Source organism: Phascolarctos cinereus, unplaced genomic scaffold (assembly GCF_003287225.1).
Source record: "Phascolarctos cinereus isolate Bilbo 61053 unplaced genomic scaffold, phaCin_HiC Scaffold_4;HRSCAF=312, whole genome shotgun sequence".
In the NCBI taxonomy this organism is placed as follows: domain Eukaryota; kingdom Metazoa; phylum Chordata; class Mammalia; order Diprotodontia; family Phascolarctidae; genus Phascolarctos; species Phascolarctos cinereus.
Genome location: NW_027555847.1, coordinates 394,477,652 through 394,500,343, shown reverse-complemented (window position 1 = coordinate 394,500,343; position 22,692 = coordinate 394,477,652). Strand labels below are relative to the sequence as shown.

At 40.1% G+C, this 22,692-nt stretch overlaps 1 protein-coding gene across 1 annotated transcript in view; it reads left to right on the top strand.

The window, feature by feature from the left end:
- LOC110207911 (palmitoyltransferase ZDHHC11-like) overlaps positions 1–22,692 on the top strand; it is a 190,446-nt gene that overhangs the window by 20,249 nt on the left and 147,505 nt on the right. Inside the window, exon 2 of the mRNA XM_078151768.1 lies at positions 333–443. The gene's annotated coding sequence lies outside the window, so the exon portion shown is untranslated. The remainder of the gene's footprint in view (positions 1–332; positions 444–22,692) is intronic.

Sequence of the window (22,692 nt, the reverse complement as noted above, 5' to 3'; positions counted from 1 at the left end):
ATTTATTGAAATACGGTATCTCATTTAAAAATTTTGGTCATTACTTTCAGTCTGAAAAATTTTAGCTTGTTGCTCAACTTGTTCTGAGATCAGTTTTAAAAAATTAGATACCTTTCATTTTCTTCTATTTTTTCCCAATCTTTTTACTTTGTGTTAATATTTCTTGTTGTCACTGATAAGAATAATGTTTGATTTATGCTTGGTCCACTTTAATTTTTAGGGCATTAGTTTCTTGGATGAAGTTATCCACTGTCTATTCAAATGTACCCTTTCTCCTTGTCATTTTCCCCCCTGGCTATTCCATTTTATATCTCTTGTTTCATTTTTTCCAGGTACTCCTGTAATCCTTGTGGCCAAAATATTTTTGTCTCTGAGACTTTACCTGGACTTGTGGAGCTACTAATCTCCTTAAGACTGGCATCCTGGACTTCTCTCAAATCAAGGTATTTATCATGTTACTCAGAGTTTTTCTTGCTCCTCTCAGCAACTTCAGTATTCAGGTTTGGTGAGTGTCAGAGGAGTGGACAGATACTGCGTTTGGACCATGCTCAGAATGATGTGGACAGGGCCTGCCTGGTCTTGAGGATAATGGCCAAGATTAGGATCCTCGTCAAAAGAGTCTGGTGCTGTGCTTTATTTAGGGGCTCCCTGTTGCTACAGGGCTCCAGGATCTCTCTGTAATAGGCTCTGCCTGGGACCTTTATCTTCATTTTGCTGGCATTTGGGGTTCCTTTCATGTTAGACTTCTGCCAAGAGCTTTGGAACCACCTCAGTCTGGGCTAAGCCTAAAGCCTTTCTCCCTTAGCCAGGCTCAGTATTGCTAGCAGTTTATGGATGCTGACCCGAGCCCCCTAGGGTTGCCTTGTGCTCTGCTCTCTGCTTACATTGGCTTATCTTTTTCAGGGTCTCTGCAGGACTCTGGGGCAGTATTATGGATACTAGCATTTGGTGGAAGAGTCTAGAGGCATCCTTATTTCTTTTTAGACTGGATTCATGGCTAAGTTCCATAAGAATGTTATATCCTAGCAAGATGTCTATTACTATTTTCAGGAAAATCCATCCATGCCATCTCATCCTGTGTAATAGTTGTCCATGTCCTCCTGTAAATCTCCCTGAAGGATTCTACCTGTGCACCAAGTGCCTTTGTCTGGTTATATTGACATTGTGTGGATACCAATGAAACACTCTCACCACGTGACTGACTCATATTCTTTAATGATCATACACTTCTCTGATTACATCATTTACACTACTTCTTTCACATAAACTTTCCTTAGTAATGTTTAAATTAAATTATGAATTCCTTCAGGGCAGGATTGTCTCTTGCCTCTTTTTGTATTCCCACTGCTTAGCACAGTGCCTGGCACGTAGTAGGACATAATAAATGTTTATCGATTAATTGATAATACTTTGCAGCCTGCTAACTCCCACTTTGTACCCACCCCTTCATTCTCTTTATTGGAGGTGTCAAACTAAGGGGCTCTACACATCCTGAGTGCTGCCCAAACCAGATTAAAATGTACCTGGGAAATGAATGCCTAAAAAAATTAAAATGCAATACAAAATATATAATGTTAATGTTAATGTATGGTTTTATAATTCAATATGCAGTCTATTGGGATCCCTTTCTGTTTCAGTTTGACACCATTGCTTTAGATGACCTGAAATTTTATTCAAATACTGTGGTATTCTATGTCTCACTACCACCCATCATCACTGGAAGAATATTGTTTAAAAGATGGAGTTTTTATAAAAGCACTGTACAATTTTCCAAAGAGAAATCCAGCCTGTTTTCTCCCTGTTTAGTTATGGGCCCATTTGCCGTGTTTGCACAAAATACATACTGCTATACCAGTTGTCCATCCAAATGCACGCATAGTCTGGACAATAGGAATTATTCATGTACTTGGTTTGCCTGTGTGGATGATTAGATTAAATTTATTTGCACAATTATTGATCTCCTTTAGGGAGCTCTTCAAGGTTCTAGGCTAGGGCTTGATACAATCAGCATAATGTCATCTGAAAACAGGAACATCTTTTCCATTTGGATTCTGCACTGGGCATGTCCATGATGGTGTTAAAACACCTTAAGTGAGCACATCTCTCTCTCTCTCTCTCTCTCTCTCTCTCTCTCTCTCTCTCTCTCTCTCTCTCTCTCTCTCTCTCTCTCTCTCTCCCTGCCTCTGTGTCTATCTGTCTCTGTTTCTCTTTCTGTTCGTGCCTCATTTAACATTTTTTAATAATGGGGTAATCAAAGTTATCTTTGTAATTTTAACATTGTTTTCACAAATTTTAAGAAACGTTGACATATGTATGGGAAGTACTTTATTAAGCCTTAAAGGTGGTGTTTTGTTTAACTGAAGCAAATGCTTTTTATGGTCTATTAACAATAAACAAAGTGGCATATTCTATTTGCTATTATCATTCGGTTAGTTGAATAACTCTTGAAAGGCAAGCAGTGCATACAAAAATAATGTTCTGGACCCAGAGGACTTGGGGTCAAATACAAGCTCTACCATTTTACTAATCTGTATGACCTTAATCAAGCCACATCTTGGGGCCTCATTTTCCTCTTTGGAAAAACATAAGGGTTAGACAAAATGATCTCTGTACTTTCTTGTACCTCTAAAGATGTGATATTGTGTGAAGTGGTCTGCTATGACATTTGTGAAAACAAAACAAAACAAAACCTTGCATTTTCCCTTCTTATACGTTAATCATAGTTGCCCTTGATACAGGCGTAGACTACTCATAACAATTTGGTTAGGATAGAAAAATAGACATGTGGGGCAGCAGTCAATATTTTCTTGGTCACTTTTTTGGTAGATAGTCAAGTCTAACATTTTCCAAGCCTCCTCTCCTCTTTCGAAAAACTTCAGAGTTGATCCCTCAGTGCCCTCAAAATTGTCACCTTTAGCATGGATGTCGCATGCCTAAATTTGGTCCAATCCAGATGTTTTCCAACATAGTTTTAGAAGTCCTTCTCTATACCTACCTTTACATTAAAGTCACTCAATATTAAAGTATATATTGATATAATTTTTTATTTATAGATTTAGTTATTTTGCTTTCTTTTCCTTACATTATATAGGCACTAAAATTGTTTATTTGGGGCTTTGTTTTGTTTTTGGTAAATGCTTATCATAAGCTATAGTACACAGTGACCAAATGCTCTGTGAAAATGATTTTTTTTAATTGTTTTGGGATTTTCAGTAAAAAATAACTTCATCAAATTCTCTATTTGAACTTTCCATGGAGAATCTGGGAGCCATCTCAGCATTTAGCAGCTACTTTCATCTGTCTTCTTATTTCATTTATAGTGAGAATGTTAAGAATGATATGATTCATTTTCTTCTCCAATAGTATGTCCACTTTGTGGTTACTGGACAATTATTTCACATCTAGTTAGCAATAGGTAAGTTAATATTTATATGCCATCGGGACATTGTGATTGTTCATTTCCTTTGTCCCTCTTTCCATCACTCTGCTACTGTCGCTGTAGAAAGGGATGGGAGCTATATAGAGCTGAGATACATTTTTATTTTTCTTTGTTTTGTGAATTTTTATAATCAAAAAATTCATTATCTAGTGGACAGTCTAGACTTTGTTAGCTGGGCTGGTCCTCAGAAAGCACACTGCTCTAGAACCCCTTCTAGCATGTTAGAACTTTATATTTCCCTGGCAGAGCCTTCCAAAATCCAGAGCCACCTCCATGTCATGATGATCATTGACAGTCACAGAATTCTCATGGACAAGACAGAGGCCTATAGGCAAGATGGTAGTACTAGGTAGATTTGGAACTGATTGAACCACCAGACCTAAACAATACTGATTAATGCATTAGTTTTCAAATGGAGAGAGCTCTATTGTGGAATTCTGCTTGGCCTTTTCCCGTTCAGCACTTTTATCAGTGACTTGGATGAAGCCATTCTTAAATATATAAGGTAAAGTACATAGAATTACAAAGAAAAACAATTATATTGAAATACATTTATGTTGAAATACAAATATAATATATTTGAAATAATATCAAAAATTTTTTTTAAAAGTTCTCATACCCCAGGTTAATAATTCTTGTTATGTGTCATCTTCCTGACAGTGATCATTGGGCACTTGGGATTTCTTTTTCTGAGTATTTGGTAAAAAATGGTTACTTCCTTTTTTGTGGTTTCCTCTTTTTTTTTCCCAAGCTGAGAACTTTGAAACTTTTAATTTTTGGTCTGAGAGGAAGAAAAGGAAGTAATTGCTCATTTTACCTGAAATAATTCATTCTACAAAGCCTCATTCCAAATAAGTGGTAGGAAGACTGTGCTGTTCTATTTGTTTAGTAAAACTAATACCGGTGATATCAGAAAGAAGCTAGCAGGGCTTCTGTCTTCAGTTGTTTAGCTTGTATTGTTGTTACCAGCATTGGTTGGTGGGACTGATTCACCTGTGCCTGGCAGCATAGGATGTTTGCAGTCCTCCAAGAAATGGAATTGCAAGAGGATATGTAAACAGATCATTGTAGCATCCTTTCAAGATTTGGCCACTGTTTCTAATGCTGGCATTTCATGGTACCTGGTAAGTGAAAAGAACTTTGCTTTATATTGCAATTTTTCCTGAGAGAATTCTGTAGACTTGCCCTATTCTATGAAGGAGTGTGTGTGTGTGTGTGTGTGTGTGTGTGTGTGTGTGTCTGTCTGTCTGTTTGCCTAGACTCTGTTGGAGAAAATGACAGTTTATTTGGCATGTGTGAGGAGATTTGGGTGGCAAATGATTAGCCTTTTTTGATAAATTCAGGAGGGAGAAAGCCCTAAAAGCTGTAAATCAGAAAAGATTCTCATAGGAAGCGGCCATTGAACTGTGTTTTGAGGGAAGCTTGGGATTCTGAGAGATGGAGGTTAGATTGACATTCATTGCAGGCCTGGGGAGACCACCTGAACCCAGGCAGCCAGGCAGAACATGTAAACCTGTTGATCGATTAAGAGATGATTGCAGTGAACCAGGTAAGAGGTGGTGAAGGTCCTTTGTAAGGTAGCACCTGTGTGAGTAAAGATTTGTTGTTATAATGCTCTGCATGATCTAGCAGAATAAAGAAATCTAGTAAAGAAAAGAAGTCAAATGGCCCACCACTTGCAAACCCCACATGCTCTCATTTGGTTCTTGTATAGTGTAGGTGCAATTGATACTCGTTGAATGAACTGAAAGAGTTGTATTCTGGTCCGAAAAGGCTTAATCTAGGCCAAGAGCACTTGATTTGAATTTAATCCAAAACTATAATTTGCAACCTCAGGGTTAAGTTTTGCCAGCAAAATGATCAGTGACCTTTGCTGTCTCATGACTGGTTTCCCCAAACACTCAATTTCCACAGGTAGGGAAGTCATATTTGTAGTAATTTCATAATTAATGCACACACATATATACCTACAGATGTATACAAGTATGTGTGTATAGATTTTCTCCCAGAGAAATAGTTCATTGCCAGAGATCTGAATATTCACAATAGTAGAGGATAAGAATAACTCAAAGAAATGAATTCCATAGGTAATACATCCAAGGAGCTTGAGTTTATCCATTTATTTCAGGTTGCTTTCTCCACCAAGATTTTTTATTTCCAGCAAATGGGCAGGTTTCACCTACCTTAATAGCCCATTCAGTGTATTGTGTAAAGGTGATACAGAGCAGTGAACTAGGCAGACAGCAAGCAGCTGAATTTTTGTTTGAAGGGACCTTGATAATCTACGGAATGAATAATCAACCCCCAAATAAGAGAGTTCATTGCACTTTGATAACTTTAGAACTTTTACTCTGTTCAATGGGGAATGAGAAGGGACAAGAATTGTATTACATTTTCAGGGTAGGTTGGTGCATTAAAAGGGATTATATGAGTTTCTCCACCCACTTCCAGCTCTTTAAATTTTTTTTTAAGAACAGTATGTTCCTCTCTCATTTTAAGTAAAAACCATACTGTGCAAATCTTGATGTTCCAGAGATCTATGTCCCATTCATATTAAAAGTAGGCCCAGTGGTGTAGGTGTGATGGATTAGGGTTAATGATTAATTTATACAGAGGTTTGCTAACTATGCCTAAGGCAGCTAGGTGGCACAGTGGATGAAGTGCCCGTCCTAGAGCCAGGAGAACGTGAGTTCAAATTCAGCCTCAGACACTTCCTAGCTGTGTAACTCTGGGCAAGTCACTTAACCCTGTTTGCCTCAGTTTCCTCATCTGAAAGATGAGCTGGAGAAGGAAATGGCAAACCACTCTAGTATCCTTGCTAAGTAAACTTCAAATAAGGTCACAGAGAGTTGGACACAATGGAAAATGATTGAACAGTAACAGCTGATTAGCTGAGAATAGCCCAGCAGCACTCGGCCAATGTGTATCAGAGTCAGACTTAAACCCAGCTCTTCTTCTTTTTGGAGGCAATCGGGATTAAGTGATTTGCCCAGTATCGCAGAGTTAGTAAGTGTCTGAGGCCAGATTTGAACTCAGGTCCTTCTGACCCCAGGGCCTGTGCTCTATTCATCGTGCCACCTAGCTATCCCAAGCCCAGCTCTTCTTAACTCAGGCCAGCTGTCTATCCACTACACCCCTGCTGCATTATTATTCTCACTTTATTCCTTTGGAAAACACAATCAAGGGGAAATAATTCGGCCTAGTCTGACCCTTATTTGTTTTTGGCCCTTTTCCTCTGTGGAAAATCCTTTTGTTTGGTCGTGAGTAACTATTTGGTTGGTATAGTGACTTTATCACAGTAACGAGCACCGTAGGACCAGTGTGTTTATAGCAACCGAAGCTCTCCGTGTACATGCCAATAAGAAGGCTTTGATAGGCCACTCAGAGAAGGCAAGGGGTATGTATGCAAAGTCTCTTTTTACTCAGTCATTGCCAGCTCTACCTGGAAGACGTGAAGCAGCCAGTGTTTGAGACGGGCAGGTTGGAGAGAAAGTTGTGCCCTGGGTCTTATCTTGACTGCCTTCATTCCACTCCCCCTTTTCCTAAGCACATACAAATTGCTGCAAGATTTCCACCACCCTTCCTTTTCCTCGTTGCCCTTCTTTCTTTCCTCATTTTCCTCCAGCGACATTCTGTGAAAATTCACGGGCAGGTGTTTGCAGGCGGAGGCTGGACATGATCACAATTGGGTGGGTAGGCAAAAGTCTCTCATTTTCTTTCTTTTTCCTTAACTCAAGCTTTAGGAGAAACGATGTGCCTGAGACAGGGAGAGAAAATGCTTTCATTTTTACTGAGTTGATGGGTCAAACAATCACATTCTTTTCTGAGCATCAAAGTTGAAATATATAAATCAATATACTTGTATCTTTATATAATATTATGTATTATCACCCCTGATTATCAGGTAAGATAGAGGATAGCTGGGTGATGAGATGGATAGAACTCTAGGACTAGAGTCTGGAAGACTTCCAAATTCAGCCTCAGATATTTCCTAGCTGTGTGACCCTGGGCAAGTCCCTTTACATCTGTTTGCCTCAGTTTTCTGATCTGTGAGATGGGGATAATGATAACCTCTACCTTCTAGGGTTGTTGTTAGGATCAAATGAGATAATAATTGTGAAGCACTTAGCACAGAGTAAGCACTTTATAAATGTTAGCTATTATTATCCTGATGGCCATGTTGCTATGGGAACATGTGCTTTTACCCTTTGGCCGTTGATAAGTGGTGCATTAAATAGCGCTGAACCTAGAATCAGGAAGGCTCAACTTCCTGAGGTCCAATCTTGCCTCACATACTTGTCAGCTGTGACCCTGGGCAAGTCACTTAACCCTGTTTGCCTCAGTTTCCTCATCTGTAAAATAAGCTGGAGAAGGAGATGGCAAACCACTCCAGTATCTTTACCAAGAAAACCCCAAATGGGGTCATGAAGAGTCAGACACGATTGAAAGGGCTAAGTAACAACCAGGGGGTTATAAGAGTTTCCCTCCCAGCAGCTACAGTTACCATATAAAAGGTAAAATCAAACTTGTTATGAACACTTAGAATCAGAAATCCAAAGCTAGACTTTGGCCATCTTGGTCAATGCTCTCATTTTATAGTTGAGAAAACTAGGTCAAGTCAACAAGCACTTATTAAGAACCTACTGTGTGCCAGCTCTATGCTAAGGGAAACATTTCCAAGAGCAGCTGCCTCTTCTAGTCCCAGATTTTTAGAATGTTAGATCTTGCAAAGGCTTCCCTTCCAAATGTTTCCGCTTCCAGAGAGGAACAGATGCATCACCCAGAGAAGTACATCACCTTTCCACACTGTAGACTTTGCTTTGTGTTTCTGCCAGAATGTTCTTAGAAATCATTTTGGGCTGAGAGACTTGACAGATTGATTATGTAGCCTGTCAGCTATCATGTGTCCCTTGTTCCAGTGTGGAAGATTGGCTGGATCTTCTTCATGGGGACATGTACTGGAATGGATCCACAGCTCTGAGTTAACCCTTGAAAGCCACCTGCTGTGCTTGCAAGCAGATGAAAGCTGGTATCTGGTTGTCACATCTTGTAACCCGAAAGACAGAAATTTTAATCTACCGGTTTGCTACTCAAATGTCCCAAAGTATAATAAATAAAGCCAGGAAGAGTTTAAATGATTCATGGACAAAAGATCCATATGAAACTATTTAGGGAATATTAGGAAGGAGGCCATGTGGTAGAGTGGAAAAGCAAATAGACAGGAAGTCAAAAGACCAGGGCTCTGGTTCCAATTCTGCCAGTAACTGATGTGTTAATCACTTTGTGACAATCACATACCTTCCCTGGGTCTCAGTTTCCTTATCTGGAAGATAAAGAGATTGACTCACATGATCTGTAACATCCCTTCCAACAATACTGTATGACCGTGTGTGGGTAGGCAGGGTGGTGTAGTAGAATTGGCACTAGCTTTGGGAGTCAGAGGACCTGGGTTCACATCCCATTTCTTATACTTACTACCTACGTAAGGCAGCTGGGTGGCACAATGGAGAGAGCACCGGGCCTGGAAGTAGAAAGACTGACTTAGCTGCCTGAATTCAAATCTGGCCTCAGACACTTACTAGCTATGTGACCCTAGTCAAGTCACTTAACCCTGTTTGCCTCAGTTTCCTCATCTGTAAAATGACCTGGAGAAGGAAATGAAAACCACTCCACAGTCTCTGCAAAGAAAACTCCAAATGGGGTCACAAAGAATTGGACAGCTGAACAGCAAAACTTGTAGAAACTTGGATGAATCAATCACGAAGCTCCCCTGGGCTTATTTTCCACCATCTCGCTCCTCCATTCCTACTCAGTGTGCTGCAGCATAAAGCTGGAAAACGTCACATAATCACATTGGAATGGGTGCGTTATAAGTTCCTATTATTCAGCTTTAGCTGGGTCCTCATTGAACTGTTGTTTAGTTTTTCAATTGTATCCGATTCTTGGTGACCCTGGGGACCATACTGTCCATGGGGTTTTCTTGGCAAAACTAATGGAATGGCTTGCCATTTCCTTCTCCAGTGGATTAAGGTAAACTGAGGTTGTGACTTGTCCAGGGTCACACAGGCAGTGAGTGTCTGAGGCTGGATTTGAACTCGGGCCTTCCTGACTCCAGGCCCAGCACTCTACCCACTGAGCCACCTTGAAATAAAGCACTTCTTTTATTCTTCCTGAAATTCTCTAATTCACTGCCCAGAGAACTATTTCAAAACCTTCTCTTCACTTATTAAGTCTGCCATATCTCCTCCTTTCTCCCTCCTCCCCAATTTTAGCTAAGGACCTCATTTCTTGCTTTACTCAGAAAATTGAGGCCATTTGGTATGAGTTCTCTCTTCTTTCCTTCTCTTCATCTCACAACCCCTTGAAAGTATCCCCTATTCTCTCCTCCCTTCTCCTTGTCTTTGATAATGATGTGTCCCTTCTCCTTGCCAAAGACAACTCATCTAGATGTGCCTTTGATCCATCCCCTCCCGTCTTTTCTAGCAAATCCCCCTCTCAATCATCCTACCTAATATTCAACTTCTCCCTGTTGTCTTAAAACATGTCCAAGATTCCTCCATCCTAAAAAAAAAATCTTTCCTAGACCTTAACATCCCCTCAACCATCTCATTATTTCTATTCCTTCTCTTAGCCAGACTCTTAGAAAAAGCTATCTATACCCCAATTGCCTCCACTTCTTCTCCTTCCCCCTCACTCTTGAATCCTTTGTAATCTGGTTTTCCAACTTCATCTCTCAACTGAAACTTCTCTCTCCAAAGTTTCCAATGATCTCTTCTCTCCCCTTCCCACTTAATAGTATTTTATTTTTTTTCCAATTATATGTAAAGATATTCTTCAACATTCACTTTTGTAAGATTTTGAGTTCCAATTTTTTTTCTTTCCCCTCCTTCCCCAAGATGGTAAGCAATCTGATATAGGCTATGTACGTACAATCATATTAAATGCATTTCCCCATTAGTCGTGTTGTGAAAGAAGAATCAGAATAAAAGGGAAAAACCAAGAGAAAGAAAAAAAAGAAAATAGTATGCTTCAATCTGCAATCACACTCCATAGTTCTTTCTCTGGACATGGATAGTTTTTTCCATCATGAGTCTTTTGGAACTGTCTTAGACCAGTGATCTCTTACTCACCAAGTCTGGTCTTTTCTCAGTCTTTATCCTTCTTTACGTTTCTTCTGCATTTGACAGGGACAACCACTCTCTGCTCTCCAGATCCTTATGACAGTACTCTCTCCTGGTTGTCTGAACATTGTTTCTCAGTGTACTTTGATGGCTTATCAACCACATCACACCCCTTAACTCTGCATGCTCCAGGAAGCTCTGTCCTAGATCCTATTTTCTTTTTTCTCTAAGCTCTTTCTCTGTTATCTCATTAGTTCTCATGAGTTTAACTATTACCTCTATGTAGAGGACTCATATATCTGCAGACTTAGCCCCAGGCTCTCCTGTGACCTTCAATACCAGATTGCCTGCTGCCTAACTGGGCATTTCAAACTGGATGTCCTGGAGACATTTCAAACTCAACATGTAACACGTCTAGTTTATATTTTATTGTCTTTCCCCTCAAATCCACCCACTTTTCAAATTTCCCTATTTCTGTCAAAGGCAGCACTGTTCTTCCAGGATCCCCGGTTTATGCCCTCTGTTACTCTTGACTTCTCGACCTCCTTCATCATATATATCCAACCAATTGACAAATTTTACCATTTGTACCTCTATGAAATTTCTTGTAGCTGATCCTTTCTCTACTGAAATAGCTAACCACCTTAGTTCAGACCATCATTGATGCTGGCTTAGATTATTGCAATGGCCTCCTAATTAGTAGCCTTTCTCCACCCCAATCTAACCTCCATGCAGCTGCCAGAGTGATTCTTCTTCAGTCCATCTGACCATGTTACTCCGTGACTCAATAAACTCCAGCAAGAGAAGGAAGAGACGGAATAAGCACTTATATAGTGCCTACTATGTGCCAGGCACTGTGCTAAATGCTTCCTTCCTTCTGTCTTTCCATCTTTTCTTCCTTCTTTCTATCCTTACATCTTCTTTCCTTCCATCCTTCCTTCCATCCTTCCTTCCTTTCCTTCCTTCCTTCTGTCTTTCCATCTTTCCTTCCTTCCTTCCATCCTTCTATCCTTCCTTCCTTCCTTCCTTCTGTCTTTCCATCTTTTATTCCTTCTTTCTATCCTTACATCTTCTTTCCTTCCTTCCTTCCATCCTTTCTTCCACTCTTCTTTCTTTCAAATATTATTGTTTCATTTGATCCTCACAACAACCTTGTGAGGTAGTTGCTCTTATTATCCCTATTTTACAGCTGAGGAAATGGAGGCAAACAGAAGTTAAGTGACTTGCCCAGGGTCACTCAGCTAGTAAATGTCTGAGGCTGGATTTGAATGCAGATTTTTCCCTGACTCCAGGCCTAGCTCAATATCCATTGTACCACAAGTTGCCTCTTCCTTCTTGACGTCTTGCTTCTTTGCTTAGCTTCTAAAGTCCTTCACAATTTGACTCAGCACTATATTTGCGTTCTTGGTATACATCATTTGCCTTCCTCATCCTGTGATCGAGCCAAACTGGTCTTCTCTGTGGACTTCCCACACAGGCCTCCATCTTCCATTTCTATACTCACACTGGCTGTCCCCTTACCTGGAATGTTCTCCTTTGTCAACTTCACCTCATAGAATCTGGTTTTAGCCTTTAAGATCCAACTCTAGCACACTTTACATGAAGCCTTTTCTTAGACCCTCCAACTGCTAGCACCCTTCTTTCCTAACTACATTATATTTATCCTATTATTATATTATGTTTACATTATATATTTATACATTACATATTGACCAATTAAAATATTCCATATTCATATTATATTCTCATTTTATCTTATTGCATTTATATTTTATATTGACATATTGACAAATGTAAATATTTTATATTTACATTATATTTTATTTATTATGTATATAGTTGTTTTGCATCCTCTAATCCAATGAAAACTCCTCAAGAATAGAGATTGTTTCTTCTTTGTATTTGTATCCCCAATATTCAGCATTTTTTTTTGCCTAGAACATGTAGGTGCTTAATAAATGTTTGTTGCCTCGTTGATTGATTGATAGATCCCGCCTATCCATGATACCATGAGATTGACGTAACCATGTTAGCTTGCTCTCCCATACAACATTCCTTGGTGCTAATATCAGAGACAGGATAATGGGGGGATGAACCATGTCAGCAACTTCCCTACTCCACCCCCTGTGTTTGGTTGGACGTATAGTTACATCACTGTAGGGAACTACTAATAGAAAGTCCCTTAATTGACACGTTATCAGCAGCTCTAAAGCATATCAAGAACCCCTCTCTGTAAGTTTGGAGAGTTGCCTGAGGCCTAGAAAGGTTAAGTGGTCAGAGATAGAACTCATACCCAGTTCTTCCTGTCTCCAAGGCCTGTCCTCTATCCCCTATACCATGATGCCTCTCAGATCTGGCTTTATATGGTATATGTTCTCACGTAGACATAGAAAGTCATTGTTAATTACGTAACTGTATCAGAGCGTTTTAACACAATGATTTCATGGTGTACTAGAAAGAACAAAGGACTAGAAGTCTGACTCCTTGAGTTCAAATCCTGGTTCTTCCCTTTTTGCTGTGGGATATTGGGCATTCCAATTAACTTTTCTGGTCCTCAATTTCCACATTTATAAAGTTAGAATAGTAATATTTATAGTACCTATTTTACAAGATTGATATAAATGTTTTGTGAAATGTGCAATGCTATATAAATGTGTCATTATTACTCATTTGCAATGTGCTGATGGCAGTCTTACGAGGTAGGCTATTATGATTAAACTCATTTTTACAAGCTGTGAATTAGATAGGCTAAGTATCATGCCCAGACACCTAACATTAAGGTTAAAATGCAAAACTCTTACTGGTATTTCACCATTTGTTGGTTTATTTCATTATTAACATTTTTATTGAACATAATTCTGCCTCTGTGAGCTTCTCCCACATTATGAGTGAGACATTTTGAGAAACCATAAGACCTTTCTCAAGCCATTGTTTCAAGCCCTAGTTAAGGTTTCTAAAAGACGTCAAGAGTGAAATCCTTCCCTTGAAGGCTAGGATGTCACTGGTAACTTATTCTTCTTTGTACATAGGGGAAAAGAGCTCTCATATCTACCAGGCTAGTCCCACTAAGTCCAATCTGCTGCCAACAGCTGTGCTCCAGCTATGTAACATAAATGGCATGTGAGCTTATCATGTTTTTGGATGACATGAAGCTAGGAGAGAGAGATGATGCCCTGGATGACAGAATCAGGATTCAAAAAGATTTTGACAGGCTGAGCCAAATGATGGGCTGAATCTAGCATGTGAAATTTAATAGGGAGAAACATAAAGCCCCTATGCTCAGTCTAAAAAGAAAATGAATACACTAGTGCAGGGTGGTGGACACCTGGCTTAACAGAGATTCATGTGAAGAGGACCTAGGCTTTTCAGTGGACAAGTTCAACATGAGCCAGTAATATGATGAGGTTGTGAAAGAAAAACTAACACAATTTTACATTTCATTAATAATAATAATAATATTAATTTTATATACATACATACATATATACATATATACACATATATGTATATGTGTATGTGTGTGTGTATATATGTGTATGTGTATATATGTATATGTGTGTGTGTATATGTATGTGTATATATATATATATATATATATATACACTTTAGATCCTCAAAATGATCCCAAGAGGTAAGTTCTATTTCCCTCCATTTTACAGATAAAGAAATTGAAACTGAAAGAGAGTAAGTGAGAGAGCTACTATGCGTCTGAGGCAAGATTTGAAGTCAGGTCTTTCTGACTCCAAATCCGATGCTTCTGCCATCAGTGGCATTCAGATCAATAGAAATGATAATTTCACCATATTTTGTGCTGATCAGATCAGGTCTGGAGGAGAATGAAGGAAAAAAATATTCAAATATTTTTTCAAATATTTAAATGCTTATATTGTAGAAGAAGGGCACCATGACATAGTACGTGGACTTGATCTTTTTGTGTGTGTCATGGACCACCCCCTCCCCATTGTTAGTCTGCTGAAGCCTATGAATCCCTTCTCAGGATAGTATTTGTAAATGAATAAAATAAAACATAGAATTGCAAATGAAATAAATTTTATTGAAATATAGTTGTCAAAATATGCATTTTTTAAAGTTCATGTTAAGAACCCTTAATAGTAGGTAGAGGACTGGTTTGGAATCAGGAAGCCATGGCTTTAAGATAGTGCTTTTTGACACTATTTGAGTGTCAAATGGTCATGGTAATGAGCAAACCACCTAACTTCTCAATGCCCCAAGGCAACTGAGACTGGAAGTTTAAAAAAAAATCCCTTTCACCTATTGCCCCCCCCAAAAAAAAATCGTGGAAGAAAGAGCCAATTTTTCTTGTGTTAAACCAGAGAGTAAAATGTGGACCAAGGAGTAGAAGTTATAAGAAGTAACTTTTAGCTCTAAATCAGTGATTCAAACTGATTAGATTTTGCCCCTTCCTTCTTTTTCCTTTCCCTTCTTTGGTAGAGTGGTGGGTGGGGGGAGAGGGATAAAGATAGAAATAGCTAGAATGACTGTTGAATGTATAAGGTGTGACCATCAAGCACAAAGAAATTGTACTAACTTGCATGCATTCTTATATGACTTACTCATGATTGGTGCATTCAAAAACCACATCTGAAGAGCTTATTTATTCTCTAATGTAAAAGAACGTACTCCTAGTAAGCAGCTTCAGGTCCACTGGGAAGTGTTAGCCGAAGCCTAGTTGGAATCCTAGCTGGGATCCTAGGTGGACCCCATGCATGTCATGACACATCTAAAGATCAGGACACAAGGTTAGGATCCAGGATAGTCATGCCACAGACATGATAATCAATAAAGGGAAAGTCTCTTGGCTCAAGCCAAGTAACACTTCTCAAAATAATGACAGAAGTCTCAAAATAGAATGAGTTGCAATAAGTAGACTGATTGGCCTATTGCTGCAAGTGCTCATTTACCTAGAGGTTGGAAATGTTGTGTGGGAGATTTCTACATTGATAAGTCTCAGAAAGCTCTGTGTCATATTTTCTTTACACTTCTCCCTTCTCAGAGAAGTTTGTCAACCTTCTGTGTCAGCCAGACACGACATTTTGATATGCCCCAGTAGGAAGTTGTCAATATCCATTTTCTTATAGTGGTTGGTACTGTATGTCTTCCCTCAGCAGGAACTGTGAATCCATAGAATTACATGATGGAGCCCAGGAAGCTGATTTCTCTATGGCAGGGGTGGGGTACAGTTCTACCAGCCAGGGAAAGGGTTCTTAATCATCGTTTGTGTCATGGACTCCTTAGGGAATCTATTGAAGCCGAATATTACTGTGGGTTGTTGTCTACATTCATAGTGGAAGGAAGTGCTATATTTCAGCTACAGGTTAGTGAAAATAAAAACGTAACATTTTTTCCCATGCAAGTTCATAGAACCTCTGAAATCTAGGAGTCTGTGGACCCTAAGTTTAGACCCTCTGCTCCATGGGAAGACATTGGAACCTGTTACGTAGCTTCTGTCATTCAATGAGCCTTTCTTCCTTGCCCCCAAATTCCTGACACAGGTTTGGGCTTCCCTCTGCCTACTTAGATTATTTTTCTACTTTGTTTTCCTCTTGAAGTATTTCTTCTTTCCATTCAAGGAAAATTTCTTTCTCTCTGATAAGCTAGAGAATAAAAAATAATTCTTCCAGCTTTTCTTTTTACCCTTTTTTTTCTGTTTAGGAAGAGTTGCTGTTGTTCACTCGTTTCAGCACCATCTAGCTGCCCAATAATAATTAAAGCTAGCATTTATATGGGCAGCTAGGTGGCTCAGTGGATAGAGCACTGAGCCTCAGAGTCAGGAAGACCTGAGTTCAAATTTGGCCTCAATACTTACTAGTCAGTGACCCTGGACAAGTCACTTAATCCTGTTTGCCTCAGTTTTCTTATCTGTAAAATGAGCTGGGAAAGGGAAATGGCAAACTATTCCAGTAGCTCTGCCAAGAAAACCTCAAAAGGAGTCATGGGCACAAGAGTTGGACATGATTTAATATCACAACAACAGCAACATTTATATAGCATGTCAAGGTCTGCAAAGCATTTTGTATGTGTTATCCGATGCTCCCGAAGACCCTAGGAGGTAATTGGTATTATTGTTCCTATTTTATAGATGAAGAAACTGAGGCTAAGAGAGGTTAAATGACTTGCCAAGAGTCACACAACTAGGAAATGTTTGAGTGCAGATTTGGATTGAGGTCTTCCTGACTCCAGGCCCATTGCCTTATCCACTGCACCACTGAGCATCCTGTAGCCTGCCTCTAGCATGCAATACGCCACAATATGGAAAAACCAAACTACTGCTAGGATGTGTGATATGTATAATATGCAGTACAAGAAGGCTGGAATAGGGAATAATAGTAAGGGTTGGAGCAGTTATAGATGAATCTACATGGGGCATTGGGGACTTGCACCAGACCTTGGAAGCCTGATGGGATTTTGAAAGGTGGATCACAAGTAAATGGGTGTGTGTGTGGGGGGGGGGTGTGGATGTGTGGCCAGGGAACAAGAACAGGAGAAGGTTCAGCATCCCTAAAAAAAAAAAGTTGGGGGTTTTTTTTTAGGCAGAGTTAAGTGACTTGCCCAGAGTCACACAGCTAGTAAGTGTCAAGTGTTTGGTCTGAGCCGGATTTGAACTCAGGTCCTCCTGACTTCAGGGCTGGCGCTTTATCCACTGCGCCATCTAGACGCCCTGACTTTTTTTGGGGGGGGTTAATTTTTTTTAAACTAAAGTAATTCTTTATGTGTATTCAAATAACTCAAGGCAATTATGGATCAAATTTTCTACAAATTCATTCAAAAAGCTTTGGTTGAGCAAGCTGCATCATTTAGTGGGGAAGGCTCTGGTCTTAGAGTAATAGGATCATAGAGCTGGAGCTGGAAATGACCTCGCTAGCTATCTAGTCCAACCCCCTTATTTTGCAGATGGTGAAACTGAGGCCCAGAGGGGTTAATTGACTTGCCCTTGTCCCACAGGGAATAAGTGGCAGAGCTGGGATTTGAACTCAGGTACTGCGATTCCAAGTTAAGCATCATCCCTCTGCACCATGCTGTGTTTCAGTCCCAGCTGACACCAGCTGCGTGATGATGTGCCAGACCCTTCCCTTCTCTTATTTTTCCATCTGTAAAGTGGAAAGAATAATACTCTACCCACCTCACAGGATGGTTGTGAGGAACGTGCTTTGTAAAGTCTGGAGCTTTATATAAATGTGCTTTTATGTTTAATATGCAATGTCTTCTTTTCACTTAACTCTGCACTAGTTGCTTATTTTAATGTTCAATATTTCAAAAGATCTGATTCCATCAGTGTGAACGTCCTCTTCTCCAACACAGATAGCCACCCTTTATTCATATCCCTCCTACATCACAACTTTCACCATCATGCTTTTGAAACATCATGGGTCAGCATAAGAAATTAAATGGGAATTTTGGGAGAGTTTTGCAGAAGCCACATACAACATGCAAAGGCCAGCAGATGACACAGAGCCTATGACCAAATACTTAATCCAAATTTTACAATAAGGGACTGTAAACACTCCATAAAAGAAAAAGAAAAAGTTCAGACTTCTTTTCTGGTATGAAGGGAGGGCCAAAAATTTTTATACAAATTTTCCAGATTGTAGGGCTGCCATGGCCCTAACCCCTGGGATGTGGAAGGGATAACTGTACTGTAGCAGATGGTCTTCATGAATGAGTAAGAACAATATACTGACCTCATGGTGGCCACCCTCTTCGCATCAAGCATCTCTCTAAACAGGTAAGGGCTCTCTACCTGAAGCAAAACCCACCAGCGTTTGGGCTCCATTGGCCTCCATGACCCAAGGATAGTTTAGCACTCAATGCTAGAGGATGTAGGGGGTGAAAGAAGTTGAACTCCAAACTTTACCACCATGATTCATCTTTTCCCTCTGCCCTTGTGGCTCACTTCTCCCATTGGTGAGTTCTCCCTGGAACTTCTATTTTGATGAAGAGCCCAGGTCAGCCATCCTCCTCTCACCATCCCACCCCCATTTTCATCTCCCTTTTATGTCTGGTCTTTCTCCATTTGAATGTAACCTCCTTGAGGGCAAGGGCTATTCCTTTATTTCTCCTGCTTAGCACGATGTCTGGCACATATTAAGTGCTTAATAAATTTTTGTGGGCTTGATTTGAGACACAGGTCCTTTCCTAATGGAGCTTACATCCCTTTGTAGGGATAATACTCAAAGATATGAATTAAGTAAAAAAAATCTCATCACAATGCAACATAGAAGCACTAAATTCATAAATATTGGTCAAATGCCAAGTAAAAGATCAATGAAGGATGGGCACATATTGTTACTCGCACCCATGGCAGATGGTTCCAGATGGAAAAAGTCATGGCAACGTTGTTTTTTAAAGGTGCATGTGGTACCCACTAGAGCTAATGTTGATCTCATGGATTTGATACCTTAATGTTCACAGAGTCATTTGACAGTTATATGTTTTGCAGTGATGAATATTAGTTTGATTGTGTTTTAATCAACATAGAGCTAACATCTAATTCTTCCCAAAGATGTTATCAGTACTATCCAGGAGAGGGTCAGCACAGCCCAGTGGCTGGGGTGCTGGTCAGGGAGACCATAGTTAAAATCTTACTTATGGCACTTATTAGCTGTATGACCTTGGGCAAGTCACCTCCTTGAGCTCTAGTTTTCTCATCTGTAAAATCAAGATCAAAATATACATAGTTCCTGTCTCCCAGGGCTTAAATTGTGAGGATTAAATAAAATAATGCATTTACACTTTATGAATCTTAAAGTGTTACATACATGCCAGCTATTATTGTTCATTTAGGGACAGCTAGGTGACACGTGGATAGAGCACCTGGCCTGGCATCAGGAAGACCTAAGTTCATATGTGGCCTCAGACACTTACTAGCTGTGTGACCTTGAGCAAGTTTGCCTCAGTTTCCTCAACTGTAAAATGAGCTGGAGAAGGAAATGGCAAACCACTCTAATATCTTCGCCAAGAAAATTCCCAATGGGATCACAAAGAGCCAAACATGATTGAAACGACTGAACAGCAACACAGCCCATTTGTCATGGTATATTAAGCTACCAAATCCTTGATTTATCCATTATATTCTGACCTATGTAAGATAAATTTGGTCCTAACATTTCAGAAGAATAATATCCAGGAATATTTCAGGATGATTTCCTAAAGCAGTTTAATGGAATTCAGCAGTTCTAGTAAAAATAGAAGGTTGGGTGTTTCTGGGCTTAGAGGAAGAGGCCTTAAGGGGGTTCATATTTGGTTTTCCAGAGCACTTGTAATGTGGACTCAAGGCTTCAAGGATATTTTCAAATGAGTGCTGGTGCCAAGTCACAGAGCCGTTGAAAGGTATTTTGAGGACTGGAAAAGGATCATGACTCCAAACCCTTTTGGCAACTGCTGAGAAAGACAAATTGGAGGAGGATTGACAGTCATCGTTCTGGTTCTGAACCTTTCCTGACCCTCTGCTAGGCATTGTGCTGTGTCTCCCCCCAGTCCTCTGGGCCTGGAGACAATAGCCTCAATCATCACTCCTCTTGGATTCCCACCTTACCCATCTAGTCAAAAGACAATGGGACAGTGTTGTTGAATGAGGAGCAATGCTCTGTTATCCCTTTGCTCTAGTCCAGGGGTGGGGAAACCTTCGGCCCTGAGATGGCCCACCCCCTGTTCTAGTCTAATTGGGTCAGCCAGTTCAAAGTAATCAATTACCCGTCTATCACTTTCATCTTTCTTGCTCAGCATCCAAAGCATGTCCCTCCCTTGAGTCTCCTCTGATGAGAGACCTTGCCCTTGTATCCTGAGAATTAATTGGCTATTATCCTCCTACCCTCCATGTATTCTTTCAACACCAAGTCATTTTGCTATCCACTCCAAACCCTGGATAGTTTATTGATTTTGGATTCTGATAGATTAATAAATTGCCTCAGAGTTCAGAATAAGCCTCCCTTCCCTTATACTCTTGCCCTTCTCCCTCTTCTCCTAAAATCCTTATGCTATCAGGTTTTAGAGTTGGGGGGATGTGATTGAGGTATTTGAAGGGCTATCATAGGGAAGGACTAGACTTAGTTTGATCCAGTGGTACAGAACTGAGAAAAAATGATTAGGAGTTACAGAGGAATTTAATACTTGATGAAAGGAAAAAACTTTCTAACAAAAAGTGAATTGGCTGCCTTAGAAGAGAATGGGCTCTCCTTACTGGAACAGAGACTGCATGGCCACTTATCACCAACGCTGGAGAAGGAATGCTTAGTCAAGGCCCTGAAGGCACAGATTAATAGCCTCTGGATTCCAATTATGGAAAGCTCACCACCTCCATTTCATTGTTAAAACATTTCACTGTTAAAGAGGCCTAGTTGTTTGAGAGTTATTTGTTAAGTTGTATTGGAATCTATCTCTTTGTAATGTCTGATCATTAGTTCTAATTCTCTCCTCTGGAGCAATACAGAACAAATATATTTCCTCTGACACATGACAACTCTTCAAATATTTGAAATAGACAGGTATTATGTCTCCTCTTAGTTTTACCTTGTCTGAGATAAATGGCTCCTGTGCCTTCTACTGTTCTTTTCATAAGATGGTACCAGCCGAGTAGCCTTTCCAGGCATCAACATCAAGCTTGTCTGTCGTGATATTCTCACATCTGAAATCCATGCTTTACCTCTTTATGAAAATTAGGACAATATTTGCCACTTCTGCTAGTCTCCCAGATTTCTCAAAGATCACTGATAGCATTGGCTAAGTGCCAATAGGAGAATTAGTAAGAGGGTTGAACCTGGAGTTATAGGACCTCGGTTCAAATCCTGCTTCTTCCACTTACTACCTGAGTGGATTTGGGCAAGGTACTTACCCTCCTTGGCCTGAATTTCTCATTGGTGAAACTAAGGGCCAAAATGACCTCTTCGTTACTGCCCTGCTGCAGATCAATGACGACATCAGAAAGTCTCTCCAGTTGACTTTCCACATCTAGTAACACATAGATGAATAGTATCTCACTGCTCTCCTGGGAACAAGGCCCTGCTGTGGACAAGGAAGGAAAGCTTTTGGTTTTGAATAATGATGATAACAAAAACGATAACTAATATTTGCATTATGCTTTAAGATTTTCAAAGTATTTCCCTGTGATTTAGATAGTGAGCAAGGTACACAAGTTTACAGGACAGGGAGAGTCAAGGTGGAGCACTAGATAGCCACAAGGATGAGGTCAGCCTTAGACAGAAGTCCTCTAAGGACAATACTCAACCCAAAGCTTTCATGATTCAGTATCCCTGATCTGGAAATAACCCAGCAAACTGAGACCTTGGTCATCAAGGAAGAAGTAACCAAAGAGAATTCATTTCCTTTGCTGCTTCTTAAGGTATATACCATCATGTGGGTTCTTGGGCATCATCCTTAACATAGCTCACTTTTGGGTGGGGTGCCTATCGGTGCCGTCCTGCCAGCGTGTACATACCTCTTGGTGCCACTTCAGCATTAGCATTGGTGATTTTGCATGGGTGGGACATCACCTTTGGTGCAACCAGGCAAGGTGATTGATAACAGTCTTTGGATAGGTCCATACCTGCCAGCACCACATCGGCTATGTTGTTGCTTGAACCTCCGAGAGGAGTAATGGAAAGACTACAGGACTAGAGTCAGAAGACTTGGGTCCTGATCTGAATTCCACCACTGAATAGATCCGTTACCTTAAGAAAGTCATTTAATTTCTAGCTCTAAGTCTCAGTTTCCTCATTTGTGAAAGGGGAGGAAAATACCTACTCAGCAAAAGTCATGGCGCTGTTGGAATGATCAGGTGGGATAACGTATATCAATGTGGGTTCTTTGAACCGTAGTGTTGTGTGAATATAATGCATCGTTGTTATAGTGGTGAAGTATTAAGTACCCTGCTACTATATTTATGCCTAACGTGGATTATAATTCCCTATTTATGTTAGCCACTATGGCTTTTCTAATTTGAAGGCCATTCTCCTTGTTGGAAAAGGAGGTGAAATAGGAATTAAGAAATCCTGCCTTCTTTCTGACATCAGCTTACATTTCAGCATCTTCTCTGAGACACGTAGGCTGTGTGTCTGTCTGTCCCCTTGGACACTGATCCTGGCCTATTTACATAGAATGCATTTGGTTGCCCCCATT